This window comes from Diceros bicornis, chromosome 6 (genome assembly GCF_020826845.1).
Source record: "Diceros bicornis minor isolate mBicDic1 chromosome 6, mDicBic1.mat.cur, whole genome shotgun sequence".
NCBI classification, from domain to species: Eukaryota; Metazoa; Chordata; class Mammalia; order Perissodactyla; family Rhinocerotidae; genus Diceros; species Diceros bicornis.
In genome coordinates this window covers 42408966-42425777 of record NC_080745.1, presented here as the reverse complement: position 1 = coordinate 42425777, position 16812 = coordinate 42408966, and positions in this window count along the sequence as shown.

Here is a 16812-nt window from a genome sequence, read left to right as displayed (position 1 = left end):
TGAGTCTGCCAGTAGGGTGGGGTAATCGGCCCTTTCAGCCCTGTCTCAGCTTGAAGGAGGCTCTAGCTTGTCCTGAACCTCTAGAAATTCAACTGGGTAATCCTGCTGCATGGAACTTGACCCACCAGCTTAGGGAAGGGCTTCTGTCATGCCCAGTGGTAAAGCAGCAACAACAGAAACTCGACCCAACTCCAAATGGTTGTAAGAGACCCTGTTGGTTTCCTAACTACCTGTCAGTCATTCCCCCTTCTTTTTGTCACTAGAAGCCTCATTTTGTTCAGCTAACCCTTCTTCCCACAGTCTGATGTTTCACTTCACCCCTGATGGTAACCTCATTTCCCCTACCAGTGAGAGACTAAGGAATGGACAAGTGACATAATTCAGGCCAATCAGCTGTGAGGCGAAGCATGCAGGGGGGCTCTGGAAAGGTTTCTGAACTGGATTAAAAAAAAAAAATAAAAAGACAGAGAAAGCAGTGATCTTCTTTTTCTTCCACTGGAAATTGTCATGACAGGCTGTGAAGGCTGGGACTGCAGCAGGCTATCTCCCCTGAGGACTAATTCCACCATCCTGAGAAGGGCAGCCTGGAATGATGGAAAGAAGTTGAGTCCTTGAAGGCACTGTTAAGTCACCAAATTAACCAACCCTAGAGCTGTCCTACGTTAGACTTTTGATTACGTAAGATATTTTCCTTATGTGTCAACAGAGTTCAGTGCAGGAAACACTGGTTAAATGAAATTAAATAAGATAATCCACACTAACCACTTTCGGCAGTGCCTGCCATATAGGAAACTTTAGCTGTTATTACATTCATCATATGTGTGTAAAGCTCCCAGCTCTGTGTCTTCTCCCCTGCCCCTTGAGTAAAAAGGCTAATAATGAAGGCAATTGGTCTTTGCAACCCATTTCAGGTCTTTAAGAATTCTCAGAAATGTTCAACCTCAAAATGTGTTGGTTGAACCATGGCAACAGTCAGAATGGAATCTATACAAAGCTAAGAACTTCAGAGATTTGAGTTAAAACTACCATCTTATCTCACCTAACTACAAAAATCATAAAAACCTACACTAAAGGACATAGTTTAGAGATTTGTAGTGAATTTGCTGCCCTTCTTTATTAATTGAATCAAAACTGAAAGTAGTATCTCTCCTCTCCCTATAAACTGTACACTTTAGGAAGAAAAAGCAATAACATTCCCAGCCAACATGTGCATGTTATCAAATAAATACACATTATAGATTCCTTGGAAAGGGTGTGATTTATAGTTGGTTCCTGGCAGCTGCTTTGAAGTATACAATTTTTCACTTAAGGCTAATTAGAGGATTCTTAATTAGCAAATCTTCCATCCAATAGATTAGACAATGAAGATTTTTCACAACCACTGTAATATTCAGTTCTCTTTTTCTCATTTTAACAAAACAAACTAGAAAGATATCATTTATAAAAATCTCTGTTCAAGACCTATAAAGCTTATAACCAGGAGATGGTCAGGGAGAATTGAGATATGTGGACTCTCATCCCACCCTTGACTCTGACTCGCTTTGGGATCTAGAGCAAGTCACGTCCTTTCTGGTCTCAATTTTCCCATCTATGAAATAGGGAGGTTGAATTGGATCAGGGTTTCTCAACCTCAGCACTACTAGTGGCAATTTTTTTTTTTTTTAAACTAAACCAAACCAATCTACTTTTGTTTAATGCTGCCTTTCTTTTTTTGTTTTTTTGTTTGTTTGTTTGTTTTTTGAGGAGGATTGGCCCTGCACTAACATCTGTTGCCAATCTTCCTCTTTTTCTTTTTTTATCCCCAAAGCCCCAGTATATAATTGTATATCATAGTTGTAGAGTTGTAGCTCTTCTATATGGGATGCCGCCTGAGCATGGCTTGATGAGAGGTGAGTAGGTCCATGCCCAGGATCTAAACCTGTGAACCCCAGGCTGCTGAAGCAGAACAGAACACAAGAACTTAGCTGAAGCAGAACAGAACACAAGAACTTAACTGCTCCGCCACTAGGCCGGCCCCAGGCATTTTGGATCAGATAACTCTTTAGATGTTTAGCAGCATCCCTGGTATTCACCCACTAGAAGCTGGTAGCACCCCTACCCCCACTCCAGTTGTGACCATCAAATATATCTCTAGACAATGCCAAACTTCCCCTGGGGGGACAAAATCACCCCAGCTGAGAACCACTGAATTAGATCAGGAGTCATAAATGCCGACAAGAGTCAAGCTTTTATATAAGTGAGAGAAGTAGACCAGAGCAAAGAAAGGCAAATTCAAGACCATATATCCTATCAAAAGGGGAGGACACTCTCCATCTCCAGCATAACCTCACCACAGGTTACAATGATTCAAGAGAAGACATAAATCCCACAATTATGTGAAATTAATGTTGGCAACTCACTCTTTGCTGCAGTTAGGAAGGTGGGTTCTGGAGCTAGGCTGCCTGAGTTTGAATCCCAAGTCAACTTCTCATTAACTTCAACAGTGGGCAGGCTCTTTAACATCTCTAGGCCTTAGTTTTCTCACCCGTGAAATAAAGGCAATAATAATACCCACCTCATAATATTATTCTCAGGATTAAATGACACAACACATGTAAAGGGCCTAGGATAATGCATATAATAAGTGCTCAATAAATATTAGTTATTATTATCCCTAAGATATAAAAACACTGTAAACCAAACTAAATATATCTATAGGTCAGATTCAGCCTAGAGGCTACAGGTTTACAACTCTGAACTATAGGATTTCAAGGGTCTGTTCAGTTTCTCTAAGGTTTTATGATTCCACGTTATGGAAGCAAAGGTACTGATTAGCCTCTGATAAATTCTAGTTAGAGGAGAATAGAATCTAGTTAGAGGAGAATAGAGGAGAATAGAATCTAGTTGAGGAGATAGAGTTCTGACAGTAGCAAAGATCAGGTAGTCAGAACAGAATTCTAATCAAATGGCAAAATATGTGTTCTTGGAGAGCGGAAAGAGAAGATAAAGAGCCATCTATGCTTTCCAGTTAAGAAAAGATTGGTATTTGTTTCTCTCTTTTAAAAAAGCACATGAAAGAGAAGAGCATCGAATTTGGAACCTGCCATCCTCAGTAGTATCCTCTTAACAGATACCATGACAATACAATGAGTTATTGTTTACTTTCTAGCTAAAATAAATCGACAATTACAAGTTGGTATCATTAGCCCAATTGCTTTTCAGTGAGATAGCTGATAGAGGCAATAATAGATCGGCTTCTCCATCCTTATCCTCCCACTGGAAAACAACATACCCACTCCTGATCAATACTTTGATCTGAGTTACTTATAACACTGTCAGACATGAGTGTCTGCTTCATTCCAGGGTGGAGAAATGAGATGGTCTTGCAAAATTTAGGTCAGACATTAAATTATCTCAGGTGAGCTATTATTCTAGTCTAGAGCCATATAACCAAATCAGCACTGTAGAAGATTACCAAAACTAAAGGGGCAGCCTAAATAACTGTGACTGCCTTTATTAAAACTATGTGATGGAGGCATGGGGTAGAATGAGTTCAAGGTAGTCCATGTGTTTGAATTACATTTCAGGGAAATGATTTAGGAACATGCTTTAAATGCTTTAAAATAAAAGTTCACAGCATTTGACCCATAACTCCCCTCCCAGGAATCTGCCATAAGGAAATATTCAGAAGCTGGAATCAAAATGTATGCATAGAAATGTTCCTTACAACGTTATTTACAATAGAAAAAGTAGCTACCAATCTAAATGACCAATATTAAAAGAACATAAAATAAATTAAGGAATAACCTTATAATGGACTATTATGCAGCCAGTTATAAATGTTTCAAAGCCAATATTTCAAAGAGTATTTCACTACATGGGAACATACTTAATATATAACGCAATGCAAAAAAGTGATACATAATTGGATATGCAATGTGATACTGATTGTGCGTATATATACCTAAGTTTGAAAATATTGTACATCAAAACGTGAACTCTGGTTATTTTTAGGTGGGTTTATAAGTAATCTTCATTTCCATTTATAAACCTCTCTGCATTTTCTAAATTCTTACGTGGACCTCAGGGTTGCCATGCAATTGTGTGGGTTGTATCCTGCAGAAAGGAACAGGCCCATGGAGCACTCCAAGTCATGTGTCCCTGCACTACATCTGTTCAGAGAGGATGCTTTTGTAAATTCATACAATGGTACCAGGCAGGATACTGGTGCCCTGTTATATTTTTATAGTCAGAAACAAACCCACAATATAAAACAATAATAACCATCTATAACATGGATGGATAAGAGTCTATGTAAAGCCTGAAGCTTGCAAGTTTAGGGAGCCCTCTTTGTGAAAAGAATACAAACTTTTAATTATGAGATTAGTGACAGATGTGAATTTCAATTTAGAATGAGACAATAAATCACAAAAAATTCCTGGAAATTTAGAGATTAGATCCTTTCTTTCTAGGTATTTTATCAGAAATGCTTATTTGGAAGTGCTTTCTGATTGCAACCTGGCTCCCCTCCCCACCAGACCACTCTACAACCCCCAGCAACTCTTAGCTTTCTTCAGGGCTCATGCAAGTGAAGGACACTGGAGCTTCAGTTTCATTAGTGCCACCCTAAATCTGGCTCTGATCTTTGGGGCAGGGAAGAATTGTATAGACTTGGAGCCAGGTGATATTTTCACAAGTAAATGTATCTAAATAACATGATTCCAAATCAAATAGTCCAGAAAGTAACTTAGGTTCCCAACACTACTAAAAGAACCACTTTATTTCAATTTAGCAAGGGCATTAAATAAATGTTCATTAATATGTTTATTAAAATTTGGGAAGTTTTCTGCTTTATGCAGAAATACAGCCACTTTTTTTCTGTTCAGGTTCCCTAAGAAATCCTATAATATTTTTATAATAATAAAAATATTAAATATTTTTAATAATTAATTCAATTTTTTAAAGTTTTATAATTTTAAAAAAAGTTAATCTCAACAGCCCTCTGCCATACCTAAGTTCTCCACTGAGTCAGGTCAGTTAAGAAAACCTCCCTCAGAAGTCCACATCAGCTTCTCAGGGAAGAAAAATGGTCTAGGATTCAGAGTAGATCTGTCCCTAGTGAGGCACTGGGGACGCTGAACTAGGTTCCCATCATAGATAGGTAGCAGCGGAAGAGTGCTCCTTCAATTAAAACAAAACAAAAGTCCAAACAACAATCAAAACAGACTTTCACATAAATATGACCAGTCAAAACCTAACCCCCAAAGTGTCATCTAGACCAGTGGTTTTTCAACAATTTTAGTAAGAAAAATTTTTTGAAACAGAATCTTACACTGAACTCCAATATAGAAATGAATAAGCATTTTCAACGTTACCCAAAATGTAAAAAACACCCAGAAATAAAACTACCTTCAATATGTCATCACAATGTGGCATGTTATGTGTTCATATCTCAACTGACTATTAAACTATTTTAAAGTTGACAATGGCATATGTATGCTACCTAATTTTACACATTGGACATACATAATCCTGAATCTCAGAAAAGACCAGGACAGAGTTAAATATTCTTACTCAGTGACATCTATATAAGATACTCACATTTGTGCCCAGAATGGAAAAAGACACCATAGATAAGATTGAAAGACAAACAATATGGTCTGGAGGGAGATATTCACAACACATGTAACAGACATATGTATATAATTGGGATTCCAGAAGGAGAAGAGAGAGAGTGACAGAAGAAATATTTGAAGAGATAATGGCTGAAACTTTTCCAAAGCTGTTAAAAGATATCAACACACAGATACAAGATCAGCAGACTCCAAACCATCAAAAAACTAAAGAAATCCACACTTAGGCACATTATAGTCAAACTGCTGGAAACAAACAAAGACAGAAAAAATCAAAAGCAAATCTGGGCTTGAAGGGGTGAGAGGGAGGACATATTTCATACCAGAAAACAATAATAAGAATGGCAACTAGCTTCTCGTCAGAAATAGTAGCCAGAAGACACTGGTATGACTTTTTTAAGTGCTGAAGGAAAGAAACCCCTGCCAACTCCAAATTCTGTATCCAGTGAAAATGTCCTTCAAAAGTGAAAGTGAAATAAAGACATTTTTAGACAGACGAAAGCTGAAAGAACTTGTCTCCAGCAGACCTGTACTATGGAAAATGCAAAGAGAAGTTCTGTAAGTGAGGAGAAACTGTATCAAATGAAAACTGATTCTCCAGAAAGAAATGAAGAACTCCGGACAGGGAAAATGTCAGTATATCAAAAATTATTTAAAAAATTTTTCGTATAGGTGCATATATTTTAAATTTCTTTAAAATACTTTTAGTCATTTAAAGTAAAAATAATAACCATGCATTGTATAGAACAGGTAGAAGTAAAATAAATGACAACAAGAACACATAGGGTTAAAGGGTGGTAATTGGAAGTTTACTGTTCTAAGAAGAGAATAGAGAGAATGTAAGGAAGTCAATGTTTGATGAAATTATCACCAAGAATCTTCCAGAACCAAAGAAAGATAAACATCCTCAGATTGAATGAGCGCCACCACCACAACCACTAAATGCCCAAGTACCCAACAGGATATTTTTAAAACTCAATCTATAGACATCATAGTGAAATTTCAGAACCTCAAGAACACATAAAAAATACTAAAGGAAAAAGTACTTTTTAAGAGAGAAAATAAAAAAAATCTTCAGACATTCAAGCCTCAGAAGGTTTAGCACTCACAGATAATCTTCTAAAGAAATATTACAGAATGTACTCCAACAAAGGGACAAATGAACACAGAAGAAAGAAGTAGGATGTAAGAAACACTTGTAAGCAAAGAATACAATAAACAGATTAATTCTAAATACATTTTTATTTAAAAGGACTGTTTGTCATAGAAATTTACAAGTAACATTCTGGATTATATGAACGTTGAAAGTGGAGGAAGCGCAAAGAGAAATAAAGGTTCTTGTCTTGGTCTAGAGAAGGACATAGACTGATTAACTCTTATCTTTATTACAAAAACATATGTTCATGTATATGTAATAAAAACTGAAATGTAAAAAAAACAACCAATAAAAGAATAGAAATAGAGTATATAACTTTAAACCAATAGAAGGAAAAATGGAACAAAGAGCACTTACTAATTTTATATGTTTGTAAAAGTATAGAAAATTATATAGAAGGATAATACCAAACTTATTTGTGTGTCTATGTGTGTATGTCTCCATGTAAACATGGTGTGTGTGTGTATATCTGGTGTGTGTCCGGGTATAAACACTGTTACATACTATTTTTCTTCACAAAAATAGGATCATACTGTACTGTTTTGCCTTTTCCACATAGCATGCCATAAATGTTATAGTCAATTTTTCAAACAACCCTGAGGAGCACCAAGCCAAGAAGCTTGATCATCCTGAGACCCAAAGCTCACTGTGAATGGCCCTGGAAAAAAAAAAAATGGAACTAGGAAAGTTGCCTCATTTTCCCCAAGGAACAACGCTGGAGATGGGCTGCTAACATGGGGCATAAACCCGGAGCTGACATATCGCTGGTTCCAGCCCTTTCATAGGGAGCAGAGGCCCTAGCACAAGGAGAAGAAGACTCAAGTGCCCAAATCTTGATCAACTGGGCAGTACAGTCCAATGGTTCAGAGCATTCCCTACGGAGACAGACTGCCCAGGTCCAAGTACCAACTTCACCATTTCCTCACTGTGTGACTTTGAGGCATGTCACTTAATCTTTCTGTGCTTCTGTTTCCTCATCTGTAAAATGGTGATAATAATGGAGCCTCCCTAATAGGGGCGTGGTGAAGATTAAATGAGCTAATATATGTAAATCGCTCAACTAATGCCTGGCTCACACGCAGCATTTGGTAATAATGTGATGTCTAGGATTCAGGGGAAGTAGAAGAGATGTGAATGGAGCAGGACCAGCCATGGGTGGATGTTTGTTGTGGCTGAGTGATGGGCACACATGGCTCCACTTTTAGGATATGTTCAAATTATAATAAAAATGCTTTGTAAAAACACTCTATAAATATTAGTTGTTACGATAGGATGTGCCAGGGAAGAAACGTGGCTTCACCGCAGTCACAATTTTGTTACAATGAGAAAGATAAGGTGCAGGTACACAGGGCAGCTGTTAGACAATGATACAGATGTCATCAATTCTTGCTATATGGTGTGATCTTAGAGGCTCTGTAAGGTGTTGACCCTCCTGCCCTTCCCTCATCCCCTAAAATCTGTCTCTTAGGCAGCCTCATGGATGCCTGAAATATTTTCGTTAAAACCTTAGCTTAAGTTTTAATAAACTAGTCAAAAAGGAGGGGGGAGCGGAGAAGGAGGGAGCAGAGCTAAATAGTTAAGCAAAGCTGCTGTCAGTGTCCTCATACAACAACTTACGTGTTAATTCTCTTTAGAGACTAGATTTTGACGGGAAGAAAGGGGACAGAACATGAGAAGGCAAAAGAGAGGTGGGGCAGCAGGAAGGGAGCGGGACCCAGATGGGGAAACAGACCTCTCTGTCCAAATGGGCTTTGTGGTAGCCCTGAAGGAAGCACAAGAAATTGCTGCAGGAAAGAGGAAAAGAGCCTTCTGAATCTCACTACCCAAAGTGTGGTCCACGAACCAGCAATCCCAGTATCACCTGGGAGCTTGTAGGAAATACAGAACCTCAGCCCCATCCCACACTTAGTGAACCAGACTCTGTATTTTAACAAGGTCGCAGGTAATTCTCATGCACATTAAAATGTGAAAATTTTACCGCCTAACCCAGGACCTAGACATGATTGGCCCTTAGTAAATGTCTGGATAGATAGCTGTCTGAATAGATGGAGGAAAGCAATGCTAGCTTTGCTTTTATACAGCGACCCTGCATTCATTCTGCGTCCGCAGGGTGTATAAAATTGTGTAAGGCTGTGGTTCTTTAGTTCTCAACCCTGGTTGTAAGTTAGAATCACCCGGGGTGCTATTAACAATAGCTGTGCAGGTCCCTTTTCCAGACATTCTGATTCACTTGGTCTGGGAGGGAGTTAATCTAAGATGGTAGCAGCTGACTTCCTGTTTTTTTGCAAGACATTCTGTACCAAGTAATAGGACTCCCAGTGAGGATCCAGGGATAAGCCATAGAGCCCACTCTTGCTGAAAAGAAAGGCAGTGAAGATGTCAGGAGTCAATGCCACAGAGGAAGGGAATATTTATCCTCAACTTGTATTGTCATTTTTTCCTGCAGATGCCCCAAAATACATGAACCTATACCTGGTTAGTGTGGGTGGTTGGACGGGAAGGAGGCTGGTGTGTCTGTGATGGGTTTTACAATGTTTGACCTTTCTCCGAATTGACGAGCCTGTTGCCTGGGTCAGGACCGCACTGGGGATATGTTTCCTCTAGTCTCTTTCTCTCCCTACCCCAACACACACATACACAGGAGCCAAAAATTGTCACATAGAACTTGGGTAGCCTCAACTTCTAGTGAGTCTCCTTTCTTTGGCTTCCTTGAGCTCAGGGAGGTTAAGCAGAGCAAAGCTGTCAATCAACCTTCAATTTGTGCCTTACATGGCTGTCCCTGAACCAACCACCAATGTGTGGATTTTAGTAAACCCCTTTCTGGTTGGGAATTACTTACTTCTGAACCACCCCATCAGTAAAGAGGTGCCCTTTAGCATAATTGGTCCAGTTGCACCCCTGAGCATCCACTACCAGAAAATGTAATAAAGTAATCATGTCCTCCGCTCTTCTCTCTTTAACTTGCATTAATTAAAATTTATGTCCATTGCAAGATAAGGACAATGGAGAGATGAAACTTGGGCCATGGCCTGTCTGTGCATTGTTTTCTCATTAAAAACATTTAGTGACAAGCTCAAATGCCTTCACAATAATTCAGAATTCATTGAGGCTATTCAGACATCTCAATTCCCTTTCCTTTGTCTTCATGGGTCTCTTTCAGGTAGAAGAGAATGGGAAAATGAATGATGAGTGAATAGTCAAAGCTAAATCCAAGTTAAGAAGAAGTAAATTAATACATGAAAGGCGCATCTTGTAATGCAGGAACATGTGGAGGTGAAATTAGCTCTGACTTCCAAATATTGTGATCAGTTTGAGCATTCGAAAACTTCCAAGGGCATGAAATGCCTGCGCTGAGGTGGCATCACGAAGGCAGAGAAGTGATTAAACTCCAGCCTGCCTGTCAGAGATGTTGCAGTCTCTCTAACTTGTGATACGTCTATGGAGTTTTCACAGGAGAGCAGGCTGTCACATTTGGGAAGAGACAGCACCCCCTGCTAACTCCTTCTCCCTTTGATGCCTGTAGAACTTGGCCATTAAAATCTGCCTTCGGCTAAAACTCAGCAGGCAAGTTTCCAGTCCAGGAAGAGTTCTGACAAAATTTTAATAAAATTAGAAACAGATTGGCATTGAGGGATTTGAGTTAGAGAAAAGTTTATCTAAATATGTAGATAGACATGTGAGGATGGCCAGACTCGCACTGTGGCATGCTACAGAGCAGTAACTCTCGGCCTGTCGGCATTTTGTACACAACTACTAGAGTACTTGATCCGTGAATCACATAGCGGGTTGTGAGTTTTCTTAGGCATTGTTAAGGCGTTTAAAAGGTTCTGTGTTTGGGTGAATTTAGCTAATTTCGATATTGTTCTGTACCAGCTGGCTAAAGAGGGTAAACGCTTTAAGAAGAGTAAAAGATATTTCAAGTCATTTTTTTAAAGTGAGGCATTTGGTTAAGTTTCGTTTTAAATTAATAGAACAATTGTATTGTTTGAAAACACAAAAGTGTTTTCCTTTGAAAACTTAATTTTGTAATATTTAACCTTTCTATAAGATTCTTGCTACTTTAAGCAAAGAATACTGGCTTACTTCTGAATATAGGCAGCACACTTACCTCTATGCACTTTTTAAGAGGTGTGGTGGTACTTGTACTTCATTCAACAATATAGAAAAAAAGATCAGAGAACTCAAAATATTCAATCAACCCATTCAATTCCTTTTGCCACTCTCCTTCCACATGCCTACACCACACTGGGGAACTGCAAGTCGCAGTCCTGTCCCTTACCATTATTAGGAACTGTAAGTGCTCATAGTGATGGAATCTTCCTGTCATTTGAGTTCTGCCCTACATATTCAAAATGTTACCAACACATTACAGAGAAGCATTGAAAGCTTCTTTTCTAACAACCTAGTCTCATCTAAAAGATTATTAAGTAGAGAAGCAACTCACTTGACATATACGATAAGGGCCCTCCAAGTGACTTTGTCAAGTATGCCTCATACAGGTGTTATGCCAGCAAAGACGGAAAGACCCCCACAAAAATGCTTCATTTGTGTCCTGTTCTCTGTGGCCCAGTTGTTCATGTCATGAAGGTCAAAGAGAGACCACATTCTAAGAATGCTATGCAAATTATCTAAAATTAGTGTGAGACTATTTTCATCCTGCCCACCCCTACTCTACTGATGCTAAAAAAAGCAAAACAAATCAGACTATAAGCGATCTGGCTCCCATGGATGCCTGCAGCCAAGTATCAATGAAGAAAATATATTTGCTAAATACTCGTCTTTTCATAACTAGGCCCACTCAACTACCATTTGATCCTTTTGGGATTCAAACTGGCACAATAACATTCAAGTTGTGGGGGTTTTGTTATTGTTGTTGTTTTTTAATGCACAAAGAAGCCAACTCTGTTGTCTTGGTTTAATTTATGTTTTCCTGCTGTGCTAGCAGACTGATTTTGTGTGTTTATGTAGTTTTATTCCATTTTTCTTGATGTCATAGAACAGGGAGTGTGCTTCATCTCTGACATGCATTGCAACGCAAGAGCTAAATAGCAATGAAAGGCCTCCAGGGAAAGCTCTCCTAAAAGCACACCCTCATTATCTAGGTCAGCTCTTCTCCCTAAAAGTGTGTGCTAACTCCTAACAGAAAATGTATGTTTAATGTTTCCTGGTTTTTGTCTCCAGGAGATCCTTTTGCATGAATGTAGTCACTACTTTGGGCCAGAGTCAGGAAAATCCTTGTTGTGAGGCTTTTGGGAATGTATTGTTTCTTGGGTGTATTTTCAGAGCTGGCTGGTTGTCCTGCTTTCACAAAAGTCTATCCGTTGGTTGTTTTTTCCATTGTATTTTGGACTAGAATCCTCAAGATCTCATGTGCCCATTAGTCCCTGCCTAGGTCCCAAGGTCAGATGACTTTCCACAGAGCCGGATATGGAGAAAACAAAACACAACTCACTGAGCCCTATGGCAGGAGGAAGAAGAGGGATGTTCCACTTTCAGAGCAACTTATACTAGATTATGTTTCCACAATCTAGAAGGAAACCCTCCTGTGTTGTGCATATGTTTGGAAGGGCTATGGCAGGTGGTATTTTGCCATCAGTATACTCAGCTCATGGCCTGTCGTAGATAACATGTGATCCCTGATGTTAGAGTGCCTTCAATCTACTTGAGGAAATAAGCTATAGACATAAAATGACTAGTAAATTGCTGGCAAACAGGTGCTAAGATATATGTCTGAGGACTGGTTAATAAAATGCACTAAATCTATTTTTCAAAAGCCCTTCAGGTCATAATGGCTCATCATACCATAAACTCAGCATCCCTAATTATAGCCCCTGTTTCCAATTTTAATTCAAGAAGCCTAGTCATTGCTAATTTCTCATTAACCTCCTAGTCAATTCTGCTATAGATTGACTGAATGATTTTTTAAAAGATAGAATGGTGGGACCCCAAAAGATACTATGAGCCATCAGTATCCTGTCTTCTAATTTTTTTTACCTAAAGATGACTGTTATGACTCAATAAGTCTATTATTGGAACTAAAACTTTTTTTAAAAAAGGGATTTACTGTTGTAACTTAGCAAAACCCACAAATCCAAAAAGTCATGTGGCCGTGGTATCACATGAGGTGGTGAAATGTCAGCCACGAATGTCCACCAAAAAACACTGTAATGTTCAGTTGCACAATCAAAACAAACTTATTGAGCGCTTACACTATGTGAAGACCAAAGTGTACAAAGATGAATGAAAACAAATGGTTAAGAAATATACAAAGGAAAAAATCAATAAAATGCAGTGTGATAATTATTATCAGCAAAAGAATCAGGAAAATATTACAGAAGCACTTATAAGAAAGAAAAATTCTTTTAGAAGGAATCAGGATAGGCACCACAGAGAAGGTAACTTTTGATATGGGTCTTGAAGAACGAATAGGAGTCATGAGTATAAGTAGCAGGCACTGTATACATACATAAACAATTATATTTACCATTTTGAACAAAATGAAGTTTAGAAGTATAAAAACACACAACATTTCCAAGTGAGTGGCTTGGCATGGCTGGAAAGGAAGGCATGGGGGAGGCCCGAGAGCCAAGGTTAGGAAAAATTAGTTGCAGGATTGTGAAGGGCCTTTTATATCTTGCTAAAGAGTGAGGAAGAGAACTACTAAATGCTTTTAAGCAGGAGAATGACGTGATTAGTAAGTACAGGATATATGGAAGGAGAAATATGAGGTGGGCAAGGAAAGCCAATATTACAACAGCCAGGGGAAGAGGTAATGAGGACCCGAACTATTTATATATTTGTTTGTTTTCCACCTCATTCCAGAGAAAATTGAAGGTAGCATCCAAGGAGATATAAAATGGTATAAAATAAATGTGGAACCAAAGAAGAATGAAAAACAAGGGTCAAAAGCCTCCATTTGAGATGGAGCCACAAATCAAGAGTTAAAAATGAATGCTGTATGTATTTGTTACTGATTGCCCAAGAGCAGTACAATTCACTCTTCTTGCTAGTGACATGAGACGAGAGTGTCTCCTGAGTGAAAGGAGGGCTCTGTGAAGTCATGAATAACACCCCTGATAATCTCCTTTCAGCTAGCTCTCTGCAGATCTGGTTTGATACAGGGTTAGATTTGATCTGGAGAAGCCCTTCAAGCATCCTCCCTTCATATTGCTTTTCCGGGCTGAGCTCTTGATAAAAACTGGATGGTTCAAAGCCAGGAAGGGCCCCAACTAACAAGAGCCTCAAGCTACTGTGTGCTGCCATTGATCACAGGTCTTTTTAATTTTTTTAACATGCTTTTTTTTTTTGAGGAAGATTGGCCCTGCGCTAACATCTGTTACCAATCTTCCTCTTTATTTTTTTTATACAAAGCCCCAGCACATAGTGGTGTATCATAGTTGTAGAGTTGTAGCTTTTCTATATGGGACGCCGCCTCAGCATGGCTTGATGTGCGGTGAGTGGGTCTGCACCTGGGATCCGAACCTGTGAACCCCGGGCCGCTGAAGTGGAACATGCAAACTTAACCGCTACACCACCGGGCCAGCCCCAATCACAGGTCTTTTTGTCTTAGTAGATGACCAAGTTGGAGAAAGGACTGGTGTCTCTCATAAAAGTTGAGGATGGCTCTTCATAAGGATGAGGGGAACCTAAAGACTATTTTCTCCTTTGGAAGTGAGCCAAAGAAGAGTATACAGGTAGGGAAGGTCCTGAACAGAGGCAGGGGTGATGAGGATGGAAAAGAGAAGAGAGGAGATGTTTGAGAAATATTTCCAAAGCATAATTAATAGGGCTGTTCACCAATTGGATGTGAAAAATGAGGAAAAGAGAAAGTAGAGTTGAAGTTTCCTTCCAAGTTCCTTGCTTGGGCACTTGGATGAATGGTGATGGTAGAAGAAACAAAATAAGAAAGAATAGGGAGGATTTCTGAAAAAAGATGATTAAATCCAGTTTTGGTAAAGTAATATTTGAAGTAAGGTGCTCTGGAAGCAGTAAGAAATGGGAATCTAAAGTTCTAGTGAGAGGTCTGGAGTGAAATTATAAATTACTGACCTGTTGGAAGCAGGTAGAGATCTAGTAGTGTATGAAATTATCCTGGGAAAACCTAGAGAGTGCAAGAAAAGAAGATGGGGGCAGGGGGCCGGGAGGGAGAGATGGAGGGGGACTGAGGGGAGAACACTGGAGAAGAAACAGTGAGAGTTAGGCAGATGACAAAGAGCTATAAAAAGGATCAAGAAAACAATTCAGACCTTGAGAACTTCTCCTGGGAAAGAGTGGTATTGCAGAAGCCCGTGGAGGAAGAGGAGGAGGACATGGCCAATTGAGTCACCCTACAAATGTTTCAAGCAGGATAAGGACCAAAAAAGACGCCCCAGGGTTATCAGTAATCTGAGTTATGACAGTTTCTGTGGATGTTATCTAGAGATCAACTCTAGTGGCCTGATACATGGTGGCAGATGAAGGAGTGGAGAAAGTACAGGTGGGCTACTCACACACCAAATCTGACAGCAAGTGAGGAATGAGGATAAGACAGTAACTCGAAGAAGAGATAGAGTCAAGCAAACATTTTTGGTAGACAGGTGTATGAAAATAAGGTAACTCAAATAAGTCTGTGCAATTCCCTCTTAAATCCAACTGACTAGCATTTCTATCTTCATAAGAAAGTAGCTTTGTGAGTTAGGGAAGAAATAAGCTATAAATAACAGAAAACCAAACCAATGTTCTGGCTTCAAGGAAGTGGGATTTATTTGTCTCATATGACGAGGATTCCAGAGGTAGAAGTTGAGAGCTGAAGCCACTGTTCAGCACTGCCATCAGGGACCAGACTCCTACTGTCCTTCTGTTCTGCCACCCTTAGCCTGTAGGTATACTTGGTGCTTCATACTTGTCACTCGTGGTTACAAGATGACTGCTGCACCTTGAGGCTGCCTATTTGCTTTGCAGAAAAGAAAAGTAGGAAGGGCAAAGGGTAAAAGGGAAATGACTACTGACTCTGTCTCTTTTTCACAGGAAAGGAAAAACTTTCTCAGAAACCTCGCTCAGTTACTTCTGCTTATATTTCATTGGCCAGAATGGTATCACACAGCCACCACTAGCGAGAAGGTGACTAGGCAGAAGGGAGTTATGGATGAAAGTTAGGTTAACCCTCTCCATCACTCACAAGAGCGTCTGTCGCCCTAGTGAACCACGAAAAAGTAGATGAACCACCAAAATTAAGGCAAAAACTATAAAATCTGCCTGAAATTTTAAAAAGACAAGGGTAATCATATGCTTCCTCCGTCTATCTACTTGATGAAGAAAGCTCCCAGAGACAGAGTTTGTGTTAAAAAGACCATTGTCATTACCTTGACCCTGGCAGATAGAAGACCATTATCCCAGCCCCCCGTTTTAAATCTTATACTCTTGACTATACCTCACACTCTTCTACTTGTTGCAGACACCTAAAGACCCATAGTCACCACCACTCCTATTTCTTGAAGAATTGATCTCCAATAGTAATTAATTACTATTATTGTTGACATTATTCGTAATCTAATTCTTAGTGATTAGATGATCCTTCCGAGAGGCTGGCCTCTTGGTTCCTTGACTTCCTTCCCTCTGATGATCTTACTCTCCACCCTAACTCAGCTCCTTTTTCTCATGGCCACGCTTGAACTTAGTCCTTACCCATAGCCATAGCCCTTCCATAATCTCTGTTTTAACCAGCCTACTCCTTGTTCCCCACCTCCTATCTTTCCAGCTCTCTCCCTTTAGAGCCATGACTCTGAAAATTGTTCCACTGCACCAGAACCTTCAATCCATTGGGTGCTAACATCTTTTTAAATGCATAAAATAAAATACATGAAATTTTTAAAAAACTATATTGAAATACAGTGAACAAAAATTAAATAAGTCCAAATTTGTGATATATTAATGCATGAGCTCCTTTATTGCATTAGATAACAATATCTAGCAGATTCCAAGCAAGAGATTTTGCTCTGGACAATCTGGTCCCCACTACCTCTCTGACCTCAGCTCCGACCACTCTCTCCTCCAGTCATCTGGCTC